This window comes from Symphalangus syndactylus, chromosome 4, assembly GCF_028878055.3.
Source record: "Symphalangus syndactylus isolate Jambi chromosome 4, NHGRI_mSymSyn1-v2.1_pri, whole genome shotgun sequence".
NCBI lineage: Eukaryota > Metazoa > Chordata > Mammalia > Primates > Hylobatidae > Symphalangus > Symphalangus syndactylus.
Genome location: NC_072426.2, coordinates 27,925,883 through 27,940,018, shown reverse-complemented (window position 1 = coordinate 27,940,018; position 14,136 = coordinate 27,925,883).

The window sequence follows — 14,136 nt, the reverse complement described above, 5'->3', positions numbered from 1 at the left end:
CTTAAGAAAAAAAAAAAACTTTAGCTGAAAATGATTCTGGATCTAGAGGGGGCAAAATTGGAATTGAGAACTACAATTGCAAGGTTATTTCAATAATCCAAAAGGAAATGCCAAAGGCCTGAAATATGACAATAAAATAAAGACAAAGAGGTAATTTAAAATCTTGAGTCATTAAGAAATTGATTGGATAAAGATGGAAGAAAGGATTAAGAAAGAGTATTGATTAAATCCTAATTTTTTTAATTTGTTGGCTGGATGGGTGCCATACATTAAAAAATAAAATAATAGGAAGAAAAGCAATTTAGAAAATTATATTTCAAGTTCAGTGTTTAATGTATAGGCTTTGAACATCTATCTGCTGAATGAAAAGAATTTATCATCTCAGGATGACATTAAGGCTCTCTCTCTCTCTTCATATTTATGTATATCTGTATCTTCATATTTATGTGTGTATATATATATGTATATCTATAGATATATATATATGCACCCACACATATATAACATGCCTATGTGCATATGTTTAGGTGTATATATATATTGAATGCACACACACAGTATTAGAATGTGTGTAGGTATAGTAAAAACTAAGTGCAAAGATGAAATTGCCCAAAGAAAGCAGGTAAAGTGAGAGTTGAGGAAACAGACAAGAATAAAGCCCCAAGAGATACTAATGTGTAAGGAGCAGGGAGAGGAAAGAAATCCATATAAAGAAACTGAGGTCAGTAAAATATGTTATGGAGTCCATGTTGAGAACTAGATTGTTCACTTCAGTTGCTAAACTCACTTTGCACTATCCACCTAATAATCTAGACTTTATTTCAGTGTACTTGGGATTGGGCTGCTAATAATATCTAAATGTTATGTAAATCTAAATAACTATGGATTTAGGTCTGGGGGTGGTGAGACTATAAATGTATATAATTATATTTTTCATAAATGTGTATATTTATTCTATACTGTTCACATGAATGTTTTTAAAACAGTCTTTTCTCCACGATATGAAAAACAATTTACTTGCCTTCTCATTGAATTATCAAATGATTCATTATTTTCAATTCAATATCACAAGCCAAAAGAAACACAAATACTCAAAATTTGTTTTATTTTATAAAGCAATGGCATGTTTCTAAGGCTATAAAAGGAAGTTAGAAAATTATCAGGTTAATGCCTATGGCATTAAGAATTTTTCACAATTGAAATGGAAACTAAAAAAGAACTGCAGATGAATTTTCTTTTGTTAAGAACTATTTGCTTCTGTCATTCTCAATAAGAAGCAAATGTTTTAGTTGAAACACCATTACTAATATGCAACTTGTTTGCTTTAATCTCCATGACTATAAGAATACCAAGCTATTTTATAAAAGAGAAGATTCAAAGATGTGACTTAAGATTTCATATTTTTATTTTAGAGTCAAAATAGGACTATTTTTGCTCATTTTTCTAGAGATCAAGATTTGGGAAGAAAACTTCCACTTCATTTCTTGTTTTTCCTGAGACCTTCAATCTCCTTTAAACTGAATATGGTCAATTCCTAGTTGTGGAATAACCACAAGACAATTAGAAGTTAAATTGTTGAGCAGCCCGCATCAAATTGAAGTCTCTCCATTTTAACTATTTTATTTTTAGCATCTGAAGCAGTCTGTAGCTCTTCTAGGCTATAATCATGTTTATTTAAGAGCAGTGCAGTCTTCAGTGAGAAAATAAAAACCTACCAGAACTGCTATACTGAATAGAAGAAAATAGGAAGATGGGTGGTAGATTTAGTGCATTTTTCAGTTTTAGGGTTTCCTTCAATTTACTGTACACATAGTTCAGCCTAGGTTATAAGACTCCATCTCAGAATGGATTTGCTTTGTGTAATGTCATGTACATGTGAATCTATTTTGATTTAGGAAGTTAACCAAATGTTTTACTATTCAGAAAGTTTGAGCCCATACATTTCTGAAGATGCTGAGTCAGTTTTATTCTGCAAGTCATCCTAGGGAGTCATGATGCCTAGGACTCTCAGTTTTGCAAAATATACAGGTAAAATAAATACGAAATAAAAGGTCTTCATAATATTTTTTTCCCAGAGAATAAGGACTATAACCTAGAATTTTTTGCTTCTTCAGAAGGAAGACCTCTGGAGAATGTCATCGTTATCATTGTCATCATCATCATCATCATCATCCTGTTAGCAAATATTTCTGAAGTGCCTACTGCATCAGCCTCTGACCTATACTCTTCACATGGAGTTTCCTCTTTAATTGCCAAAACATCCCTGTGTGTTAGGTAATATTACGATCTTTTTTTCTTTTTACCAGTAAATGAAGTGGATTTAAGTGACTAAAATATGTTAGTTATTAAATGGCAGAATGGTGTTTCAAAACCAGCACTCAAATTTTATAATTTTACACCCTTAAGCACTCCTCATTATTTTTAATGTAACAAGAAATTTGGAAAGCCTTTTATTAAGAGGAAGATTTAAAGAAAAGAAAAACTCCTCATTGCCAATAACTCTATTCAAACGGAAGCAGGGTAGAAGAACAGTTAACTGCTCTGTCTCTGGGAGTTAAGTTCCTACCAGTAAGCACTGTTACCTTAGAAAAGTCCCGTCCTCTCTGTTTTTGTTTGTTCGTTTGTTTGTTTTTGTTTTTTGTTTTGAGACAATTTCACTCTTTAGCTCAAGCTGGAGTGCAGTGGCGTGATCTCAGCTCACTGCAACCTCTGCACTCCCAGATTCAAGCGATTTTCCTTTCTCAGCCTCCTGAGTAGCTGGGATTACAGGTGTCTGCCACCATGCTAGGCTAATTTTTTGTATTTTTAGTAGAGACGAGTTTTCACCATGTTGGCCAGGCTGGTCTCAAACTCCTGACCTCAGGTGATCCACCCGGCCTCCCAAAGTGCTAGGATTACAGGCATGAGTCACCATGCCCAGCCCCTCTCTGTTTTATCATTTGTCAAATGGAGATACTATGAGTACTTTCTTCTTTGGTTGTTGTGAGGATTAAATAAAACATAAAGTGCAATTAAGTTCTTAACGTACTTCCCAGAGCATAGAAAGTTCTCAATTAACTTTCAGTTTTTCTTATTTTGTGCTGATGTTATTATTTCCGTCATTATATGTTTTAACTTCATGCTATAATTCAATTTGGTTCACCAAGTACCGTGCAATCAAAGGTATTCTAGTTCTAGTAGAAGACATCAAACAAATGTAAGTGTACTTTTCCAATTTGGAAAAATATGGTATTTGGGAAACTGCTAAATAGAACCTAAGCTAAATATAGTAAAGTGGTGAGTGGTCAGAAATAAGACAGTTATCATACAAGGTGTTATGGAAGTAATCAAGCTTGTGATGAAATGGAAAAGCCCTCTCACTTGAGTGACAGTGAGGTGATAGCCTTAACAATGCATTTGCTTTGTCATGTAAAACAACATAAAGAATTTTAAATAAGTATTGGCTGTCACACCAAAGAATTGGTGAATAGAGACTAGATACTCAGGCAGAAGAGTTATATGAGGAGATTGGCAGTAGAGAGGTAGGCTACATAGGAAGGGGAAAGTCTGGAGGGGGAAATATCAGTTATAGAGGAATTTAGAAAGTCACTTCTGATCTGCTGAGAGCCTGGGACTGTGTTAATAACAGAAGGAATTAAGATGGACTTCCATCTGCTCTAGAAGAATGACTCCACTGGCTAAGTTCAGGCCAGAAAAAGGCAAAGGAGGTGAGTTGTGGAGCTACTTTGGTGTGCCCATGATTTTCTCAGACCTTACTGGGTAGGGGATCACTTTGCCTAGTTTCAGAGATTATATACAGATTTTTTAATACAGATGTTGTTTTCTTTTGCATTCCTATTATCAACTCTCTCTCACCCTTGTGAGATTTTGCATGCAGAAATCTTTCTCCCTCACTAATACACTAGAACAAACTAAAACTATTACAAACCTAGGTTCTCCTGCATCAGAATTGTTTTGAGTGCTTACAAAAGTACAGATTTCTGGCATCTATTCCACGCCTACTACATCGGAATCTTTGGAAATAGTCCTTGAGATTCCAGAATTTTAACATGCTTCTCAAATTTTTTTATTATTTCAACTTTTATTTTGGATTCGAGGGTGCATGTGCAAGTTTGTTACATAGATATATTGCGTGGCGCTAAGGTTTGGAGTATGGTTTATCCCTTTACCCAGCTTAGCATCCAGTAGTTTTTTAGCCGTGTTTTTCAGCCCTTACCCTCCCTCCTCTCTTCCCCATCTAGTAGTCCCCTGTGTTTATCATTCCCATCTTTACTAGGAAATACCATTCTGGACTCCAGCTTGGGCAAATAATTTATGGCTAAGTCCTCAAAAGGAATTGCTACGAAAACAAAAATTGACAAGTGGGACCTAATTAAACTAGAGATTCTGCACAACCAAAGAAACTATCAAAATAGTAAACACACACCCTATAGAATAGGAGAAAATATTCACAAACTATGCATCTGACAAAGGTCTAACATCCAGAATCTATAAGAAACTTAATTCAATAAGCAAAATCAAATAACCTCACTAAAAAGTAGGCAAAGGACATGAACAGATACTTCTCAAAAGAAGACATACAAGTGGCCAATGAACGTATGGAAGAATGCTCAACATCAAATTATCCTTATGCTTGCTAAAGTTTGAGAACCACTGCTTTTTGGAGGTGAGTTTGGGAGAAGAGAATAGAATCATTTCCATGAACCTACATTAACCTATATGCTTCTGAAAGATAATCTATAAATCACTTTCCTCTAACTATAATAATTTTGTATTGCTTTAATGAACACATCATTCATTTTCATCTTCACAGGTTTGTGGATGGATTGGAGTTTTGCAAACCGTGGCTAGTCTGGGTTGGGCAGGGCTTTTGGCTTCTAGTCCAGTTGTGTCTGCTCCATGTGTCTCATTCTGAAATATTTTTCTGGCAATGGCAGAAATACAAGCACATTTTAAGCCTCCAATGTCCTCAAGTCCACATAAGCCACAGCCAGTCCCATGGGCAAGCCCAAAGTCAGGGAGTAAGGAATTATACTCAGCTTGCCATGAGCCATGACAAAGTTGTGAATTTATAATACTACTACAGGAGAATGATGAATTGTGGCCCATAAATTAACCTATCACAGGTGGGAACTGTGTTTTAATCATGCTTGTATTCATACTTTCCAAGCGATACCTTGGCACTTATAGGTGGTTTTAGAAAGCACTTTTTGGACTGAACAGTGTAATTTACTTCAGCAATGTGGCTAAAAAGAAATAGTGAGAAGTAACAATTATCAATATGCACAGTTTGGATAGAATGTGTAATTTAAAGTGTGTAAAATACTAAGCTGCCTATTTTTTTAAAAAAATTATTTTGAATGTAGTCAAACATAAAATTCACCATCTTAACCATTTTTCATTTGTACAGGTCTATAAAGCTAAGTACACCCATATTGTTGTGTAACCAGTCTCTATAATTCTTTCTATCTTGTAAAACTAAAACTCTATACTCATTAAATATCAACTCCTTATTCTCCCTCCCTCCCGCCCCTGGCAATCACCATTCCACTTTCTGTCTCTATGAATTTAACCACTCTAGGTACCTTATATAATTAGAATTGTACAGTATTTGGTTTTTTGTGACTGGCTTATTTCACTTAGTGTAATGTCCTTAAGGTTCATCCATGTTGTAGTGTATGTCAGAATTTCCTTTTTTTAAGTCTAAATAATATTCCATTGTGTGTGTATACTATGTGTTGTTTATCCATTCATTTGTTGATGGTCACTGGGTTGCTTCCAGCTTCTTGCTACTATGAATAATGGTGCTATGAACACCGGTGTACAAGCTGGCTTAATTCTGACAATTGCACTGTATATTGTGGCCAGACTTTGTCATATGCTGCCGTCTAGTCAACCTGTCTTCCTAGAATTAAAAATGAATAATTTTTAGAATAGAAGCTGGCAATCCACAACCTGCAAGCCAAATCCACCCCACCACCTGCTTTTGTACAGCCTCTGAGCAAAGGGTGGCTTCTACAATTTTAAACGATCAAAAAAGATCAAAAGAAAACTATTTCATTACAGGTGAAAATTATACAAATTTCAATTTCAGTGTCCATAAAATTCTATTGGAACAAAGCTAAACTCCAATACTAATGAGCTAAACTCATTTGTTTATGCATTGTCTATGGCTGCTGTTGTACTACAACAGCAGAGTAAAGTAGCTGCAACAGAGTATGGCCTGCAAAACCTAAATATTTATGTGTCCCTTTATAGAAAAAGTTCACCAACTCTTGTTTTAAAACATAACAAGCAGCAAAGCACAGCTTAGAAGCTGCATTCGCTTTCATGGATCACTGATTTTAGCATTTTAGCAAAATACTGTTCTGACAGATTTAGTTACCTTGAATCTAAAAAAAGGTATTTCTGATTCTCCATGACATTTCATTTTATTGGTGCCGTTTATGCTAGGACAGTTGTACAAATGCTTATTTCAATAAACGAAAGGGTCTTGTGGCAGACTGCACTTTGGAAAATACCAGCCTGGCGCTACAGCATCCATCCAGCTGGACCTGGTAGGATGGATAGGATACTAGCACAGCCCAAGAGTAGCTTGGAAGCTGGAGAGGAGACTGAACAAGCTTAGGCAGAGCAAAGCCTGGGGCCTGGGAGTCCTGGACATGATCCGCATCTGTGAAAAGTGGTATTACAGTGGCAGTTCTCAACTTTTTTCCCAGCAGTCACACTGGAAATTTTCAATTACAAAATATGTTGCTCACAATATCCTTGGCACTTTAGAAATTAATTATAATAATTAGTGATTCTTAACTATGTGCCAAGGATTGTGCTAATACCCCTTGCATTTAGGTATTGTCTCATTTTGTCCTGTCCCTAAACCCTATAAAGACATGTACTATCTATTGTTCTTATTTACCAAGGAAATGAACACATAGTGAGTTCACACAGCTAGCAGAAGGTAGAGCTGGGTTTGAGTCCTGGCAGGCAGACTGCATACTAGTGCTTTAACTAAAACAAGGACCAGGAATCTTCGTGTGAGCCAAGCTCCTCTAGTGATTCTCAAAGAGCCTGACCGGCGATGGTCTGCCGATACAGAGTACACCTGGAAAACACTGAAGCAGCCTTCAAAATGCCAAGCAGCTGAACCCTTTTAAAACAACAAGCTTGTTTTATCCAGAGATTTCTCCAAACAGTGATAAAATTAATTTGTGTTTGTGAAGAGACTATGGTAGGTCAAAAGGCAAAGCAGGGAAGAGAAGATACTAGAGACAAGGCAGGCCGAGGCTTTGAAACTCTAGGATTTGGTTGGTATTCAGTCTCAGTGATCCACAATCTGAGCGGATTACATTAGAGGTCTTGAAGGCTTTTTAGTGTTATCATTCCATAATTCCCAGGCTTCCCACCCCTTACCTGTCTATTCTTTGTTTTCTCCTTTTGCCGAGGTCTCACACAATTCCCAGTGATCTTCGATTGTTCTCCAATCATTTCACATGTTCCAATCTCTGTCCGTTGAGTTTCTTCAATGAAATGTTAAGCCATGTGAAGGGCAGAAACTTTATCTTCTAAACTTTCGGCATCTCTCTCCATTCCTCTCTTTCCTCCTCTCCCTCCAGCCTCCTTCCTTGCACTCTCCAATCTGTGTTACGTTGATAGGTACAAATAAAGTGTACCATGGACTTAAGTACCCATTCTCTTCAGTCCTGTGGCATAGGCAGCCAACCAACTCTAAGGCGATACAATTCCAGTAAAATGTCTTTAAAATCATTTCATCTCCTAGCTCAGACTCTCTGCCCCAGCATTTGCAATGGCCTCCTAAATGATCTTCCACCTGGTAGATTATTTTCACTCTCATCCATTTATCTTACACTGCTGAAGCTCCTCACTCAATCAAGTTCTCACTTAGCTGCTGTGTTAAGCACATGCTTGTGATCTTTGCAATTGAATAAAGGAGGCAGTGTAGTTTAACTCTTAAGAGCTCAGGCTTTGGACTCACAATGCTTATACCTGAATTCTGTTTCTACCACTTTCATGCTGTGGTGCTTGAGCAAGTTGCTTGGTACCTCTGAGATTCAATATCCTCATCTGTAAAACGGAGCCAATAAAGAGTATCTTCTGTATAGCACAGTCATAAGAATGCAATGTAAAAATGTCAATTCAGCAATTTAAGCAATGCTATATAGTACCTTATTCCTAGGAAACCCATAATGATCAGTGGTTATCATCACTATCAGCATGATTATGGTGCAAAAACAGTAATCAGATTTATATTTAAATTATATAATTCTCATGTATTCCATACAGTAATCACGCCAGGTAGGTTCCTCCTCCTCCTTCTTTGCAGCTAATAAAATGCTGCACGAAGCACCATAAGTGGAACCAAGATTTGAACTTGTGTCTCCATAACATCTGAGCTGATGTTTTATTCTGCTACACCATATAGGAGGACTTTCCAATTACATTACCACCATGGATTGTTCCTCCAAGTTCCAATTTTCATTCTTCTTCAATTTAGTGAGATGCAGTAGACCACAAAGAGTTAATTACAGTTATAATTTTTCCTATTATTTTCCCTTTATTACATAACAAAGAGTTATCCATAAACTCTCTTTGGTTTTAGTTGAAGAGAATTATTTTTCACGATAATATAGGAATTAGTATGAGCTCTTATAAAGTAAAAATTATAGTGAGAATTAACAAATAAATTTTAGAGTAGCTAGTTTTGGTTTAGGCCTTAAATCCAGGAATAGGTAATATCCATTAAAATGCTTTTAACTTGGAAGCATTTGAAGGCAATTTAGCAGCTTTTATTTTATAAACTTAATAATGAAGGCCAAATAACAATCAAGATTGCAGCCTATAATTAGAAGTTCAAGGTCATCACTAAACATACTTACATCATTGAAATTCAAGAAACAGTAAGAGAATCAATACATGTTTTGGAGACATTCTTATAGCTGTGAGGTGATAAGTGGATGCAATTATAATCAGTGAACTTCCTTAAGTTTATACGCATATGTGTGGCCTGACCTACAAGACCTCTTCAATAAAAAAAATGTTTCATTGTGGTATTTCTCAAAAAAAATCCTGAGAAATCGTAAACTCTTTTGTTCTCCTTTTTCATGGCAACATTTTGCAACCTGCTTCTTTTTTTATTGAGACGGAGTTTTGCTCTTGTTGCCCAGGCTGGAGTGCAATGGCGCCATCTTGGCTCACTGCAACATCCGCCTCCCAGGTTCAAGCGATTCTCCTGCCTCAGCCTCCCAAGTGGCTGGGATTACAGGCACCTGCCACCACGCCTGGCTAATTTTTTGTATTTTTAGTGGAGACAGGGTTTCTCCATGTTGGCCAGGCTGGTCTCAAACTCCTGACCTCAGGTGATCCACCCACCTTGGCCTCCCAAAGTGCTGGGATTACAGGCGTGAGCCACCACGCCGGGCCTGCATCCTGCTTCTAACCATACTTCTAGTATCCTATATCAATCACATCTAAGAGTTGTTGCTTCCTATTTTGGAAGGGAGATAAAAGCTTAAAGGTGAGCTGAATATGAGAATCAGCAGATTATTTCTGTAAGTGCCAGTTATTTTTAAAAAAACTGATTATAGCAATTAAAGCCTTCTCACAGTTCACACAATACCTTAAAGATGGTGACTTAACAATTTATTTGAAACAATCAGTTAGTAAATATTTTCTATTGAATATATTCAGGGCATTCATCATACCTGGGTCATTGGGAAATTCCTTTAAAGTAATAAGGACTAGGAAATGAAATCACTGTAGGATTATAATAACGTCAACAGTGAATCATTTATCAGAAGCCACTTTTGTTTCAAAAGCTTGCTCCAACTTTTTGAAATGTTAGAGTTTAATTTCTAGGATAAAGTAAAAATATCTGTAATAATAAAAATAATGACTTAGCAAGAGTGCACAAAACCGTCATGCAAGAAATGAAACAAATACAAATAAGTGTCAGATGTTACAAAAGTGTTCAAAAATTACAGAACCCAATCCCAATGAAGGGTCCATAGTTATAAAATTATTTACCTGGGAACTATTTAGCATTAAGAAAATATTTAATGTGTTGTTAATGTATTTTCCTTACCACTTCTTTCTCCACCATTCCCAGCTTGTTTATTTGTTTGTTTGTTTGTTTGTTTTCGCTTTGTAATGACGTTTTCTTAGTGTCTCCTGCTTCATCCTGTCTCCCTGTCCACTCCCTCTGGCTCTTGTTCCTCAGTGATGTCTCTGCTAAGCAGATGTCCCCCAGCCCTCCTTTCTTGTCTGTCTGGGCCAGAGCATGTCATCTCATCATGGATGCAGATCTCAGTGCCCCTTCCTGCCTTCCCAGGACCTCTTTTCCATAGATGGAAATCCTGCTTTCAATGAGCATGCTGCACAGACAACTTTTTTTTAAAAAAAAAAAAAAAAAGAAAGATCATCTGTGAGAGATTAGAATGTTCCTATTAATTATGGAAACAAATAGCAATTACTTGAGCAGCTCTTACAGGAGGTAAGCTATTATAACATTTTTAAATGTACATTTTAAAGTATCCAACTTGTTTGCCACTTGCAGAGATCTCATGAATATCATTAAATTTAATATGTGTCAGTTTTTTCCCATGGAAACTAAAGAATTTATGTCTTCTTTAACCCAACATATTCTTCACTTTGCTTTTTTATTTTGTTTAAAAAAAGAAAATCCAAAGCATGTCTAATTTACTCCTCACGAACATAGTGTTCATAGAATTTTCTGAGGGATTTACTTAAAAGGCAGATTTCCTGTCCTCACACCCAGATATTATGATTCACCCAGAAACTCTGGAATTTACACTTTACATAAGCATTTTGGTGATTCTGATACAGGAAGCCCTCTTTGAAGAAGGCTACTGTTATTATTAAAAATAGGATTGTGACATCTAGATAAATATCATCAGACAATCTGATACTATAGTAAGGACTGTGTATTGGTTCCTGGTAGAAAAGGATTGTGTATTCCAGAAAAGGAATATGAATGGACAATAAGCACTTTAAATAAAGTTTACTTTATTAATAAGCAATGAAAAGTGAGTAAAAACAATATGTGAACTATTTTCATCTATCCATTTTTTGAAAATTAAAGATTGGTATTATTACCACTAGGAAAAATGCAAGGAATTGACTACCTGCTCAAACACTGATAGTAGGAGTATAATACGGCAGAGACTATTCGAAGGCAATTGGCAATATATATCACCTGTTAAAGTGAAAGACCCATTTTAGCAAAACTTATATGAATACATAAAGAAATGTATAAGAATGTTTAGCACCACATTGTTTGAAAACATGCAAAGTTGGATGCATATGATCAATCAAGATGGAAATGAAGAATAACCCAGGAACATCTGAGCTATAGAATAGTATGCAGCCTTTACATAAGAGATGGGCAAGCTTTCATATACCGCTTTGAAATGCTCCAAGTCATATTCACTGCATTAAAAGGAATTCAAAGCCAATGAATGTAAGACTGTCTCATTTGTACTGAAAGGATAGCTATTAAATGCTTAAAAGTTATAACTAGGGAAATGAAGGTTTTTGGGTAGAAGAAGGAAATCATAAAGAATTTCAAACTATATTTTTTCAATTTTTTACAACAAAAACATATTTATATTTTGCTTCTGAATTAAAATAAAAAGAGGCACAAAAGTTCAAAACTAGCTTGGGCAACATAGTGATACCCTGTCTCTACAAAAAAATAAAATGAAAGGAGGTGAAATAAGATAAATAACAAAGTCCAAAAGTAAGCATATTTTAAAATATAACAAAGCCTCACTACTTTTTAGAAACTAGGAGAGGTTTGCTTTTGGGGGACTCTTTTAAAAAAAAATACATCTTATAATCTTTCCAGAGTAGCGTCTCTTATAAACTAAGATATCAGTATTAATAAATAAAATAAGGCATATCAACAAAAGGATTAACTTATGGAAGGCCTACATAACTATATCATTTTATAATGAAGCAGAATTTTTGCCTACAGGAATTATTGGTAAAATACTTGCCTGTAGATACAAATATAGCAAGGAAACCTTCAACTACAAAAATACTATCCCTTGATGGGGTTTTATGGCTGCCTTTTAAATTTTCTTTCATTTTGGTTTCTGTTGCTATAATGGTGTTTATCCAATAACTACTCTAAAGGAATAGCCTAACCCAGAATTCTCATTTCATAAAAACCATTTGAAAACAATGCTATTAGTATGAATCATTCTTGCTTTAATAAATTCCACAGATTTTTAAAAATCAATTCAAATGCAATAAGAAATACTGTGCCATTTCAGAATTGCAAAGCCTGAATGAGTAAAACTTGGTTAATGTAGTTACATTATGACTTGCATCATTATTACTACTTAAATATTTGATTTTAAGTCATTACGTCTTCTCAGGATAGAGGTAAGAATTTGTTCTCATTATATAATCAATTGGGGTTAATATGTTCTTTAGATTCAGAATCAGAAATATTTACCGTTCTATCTGGGTATACTTAATGTTTCATTTTTAAGTATGTGTTTGCATAATGGGATAAGCAGTTGTCAAATTATATTCTGGCGTTTCATTCTGTGGTGAATACATACATATCCGGCAATAGTCCTCTTTTTTTTTTTGAGACGAAGTCTCACTCTGTTGCCCAGGCTGGAGTGCAGTGGCATGATCTCGGCTCACTGCAACCTCCGCCTACCAGGTTCAAGAGCATCTCCTGCCTCAGCCTCCCAAGTAGCTGGGACTACAAGCGTGTGCCACCAGGCCCAGCTAATTTTTGTATTTTTCTTTTTTTTTTTTTTTTTTTTTTTTTTGTTGAGACAGAGTCTCGCTCTGTCGCCCGGCTGGAGTGCAGTGGCGCAATCTCGGCTCACTGCAAGTTCCGCCTCCCGGGTTCACGCCATTCTCCTGCCTCAGCCTCCGAGTAGCTGGGACTACAGGCGCCCGCCACCGCGCCCGGCTAATTTTTTGTATTTTTTAGTAGAGACGGGGTTTCACCGTGGTCTCGATCTCCTGACCTCGTGATCCTCCCACCTCAACCTCCCGAAGTGCTGGAATGACAGGCGTGAGCCACCGTGCCAGGCCAATAGTCCCATTTTTATGCAAGCCCCAAGCCCAGTCTATACTAAAAGCAGGTACAATAAGTTGATATAACACTCAACAGGCTAATGCAGCTGACAATTCCCTCCTACTATGTACCCTCATTGAAAAATAAAACCAATAAAATATTCATGAATGATAGGTCAAAACTAGAAAAGGTCAGCACTGGGCGAGGAAACCAGTATCAGATACCACTTCCTAGAACAGTGGTTCTCAAACTTCGCAGCACATTAGAATTACCTGGGAATCTTTAAAAACTTCCAGTGCTTAGGCTGCACTCCATATCAATAACGTCAGGATCTCCATGGGTGGGACATGAGCATCAGTAGTTTTTAGAGAAGCCCAAGTGATCCAATAAGCACTGAAAGACTGAGAACCAGGGTCCTAGAAAATTTCAGAGGTTTTCAAAGCAGCAGTAGCAGCCACAACAAATCATAACAGCCAAAAGAGTTAGTATAAGTGACAGTGCAGAGGGAAAGTAGCCACAGACATCACTTTGGATTAACAGGGCAGTTCGGTGCTTTGTGTAAAAGAAAGAAAAAAGATTTAGTGCATTAAATGAAGGATCAGAATCCTTAAGACTTTGACACCTGTGCCTTTTGCTGGGAATGAAATAATTAGAAGTTAGGCCACCTGTGTGTGTATTTTCCTCACCTCAAATGAGATCAAGGTTCAATTATTTAGAGACTAGAGTCCAAAGAACTAGAAAACACTAGATCAGCTTAAGCAGGTGGTTTACTGTTTTTCTTTCTTTGGTACTTAACTTTCTTCATACTCTCTATGCCTTCCACAATAGGCCTGTGTCACCTGGCAATTGCACACAAGGCTTTCATGGTGATAGGATATGTGTCATTCAGAGTGAAAGAAAGAGGGAATGGGAGAAAGAGAGAGCGTGCAGAAGGAAGAAAGAAAAGGAAGGAAGGAAGAGAGGAAAGAAGAAATGCTTTATAGCCACATGTTTAAATATGTGCCATTAGAACACTGATTTCAGCCATTTTTAAGACCACAAGCTTTTCAAAAGTTCAA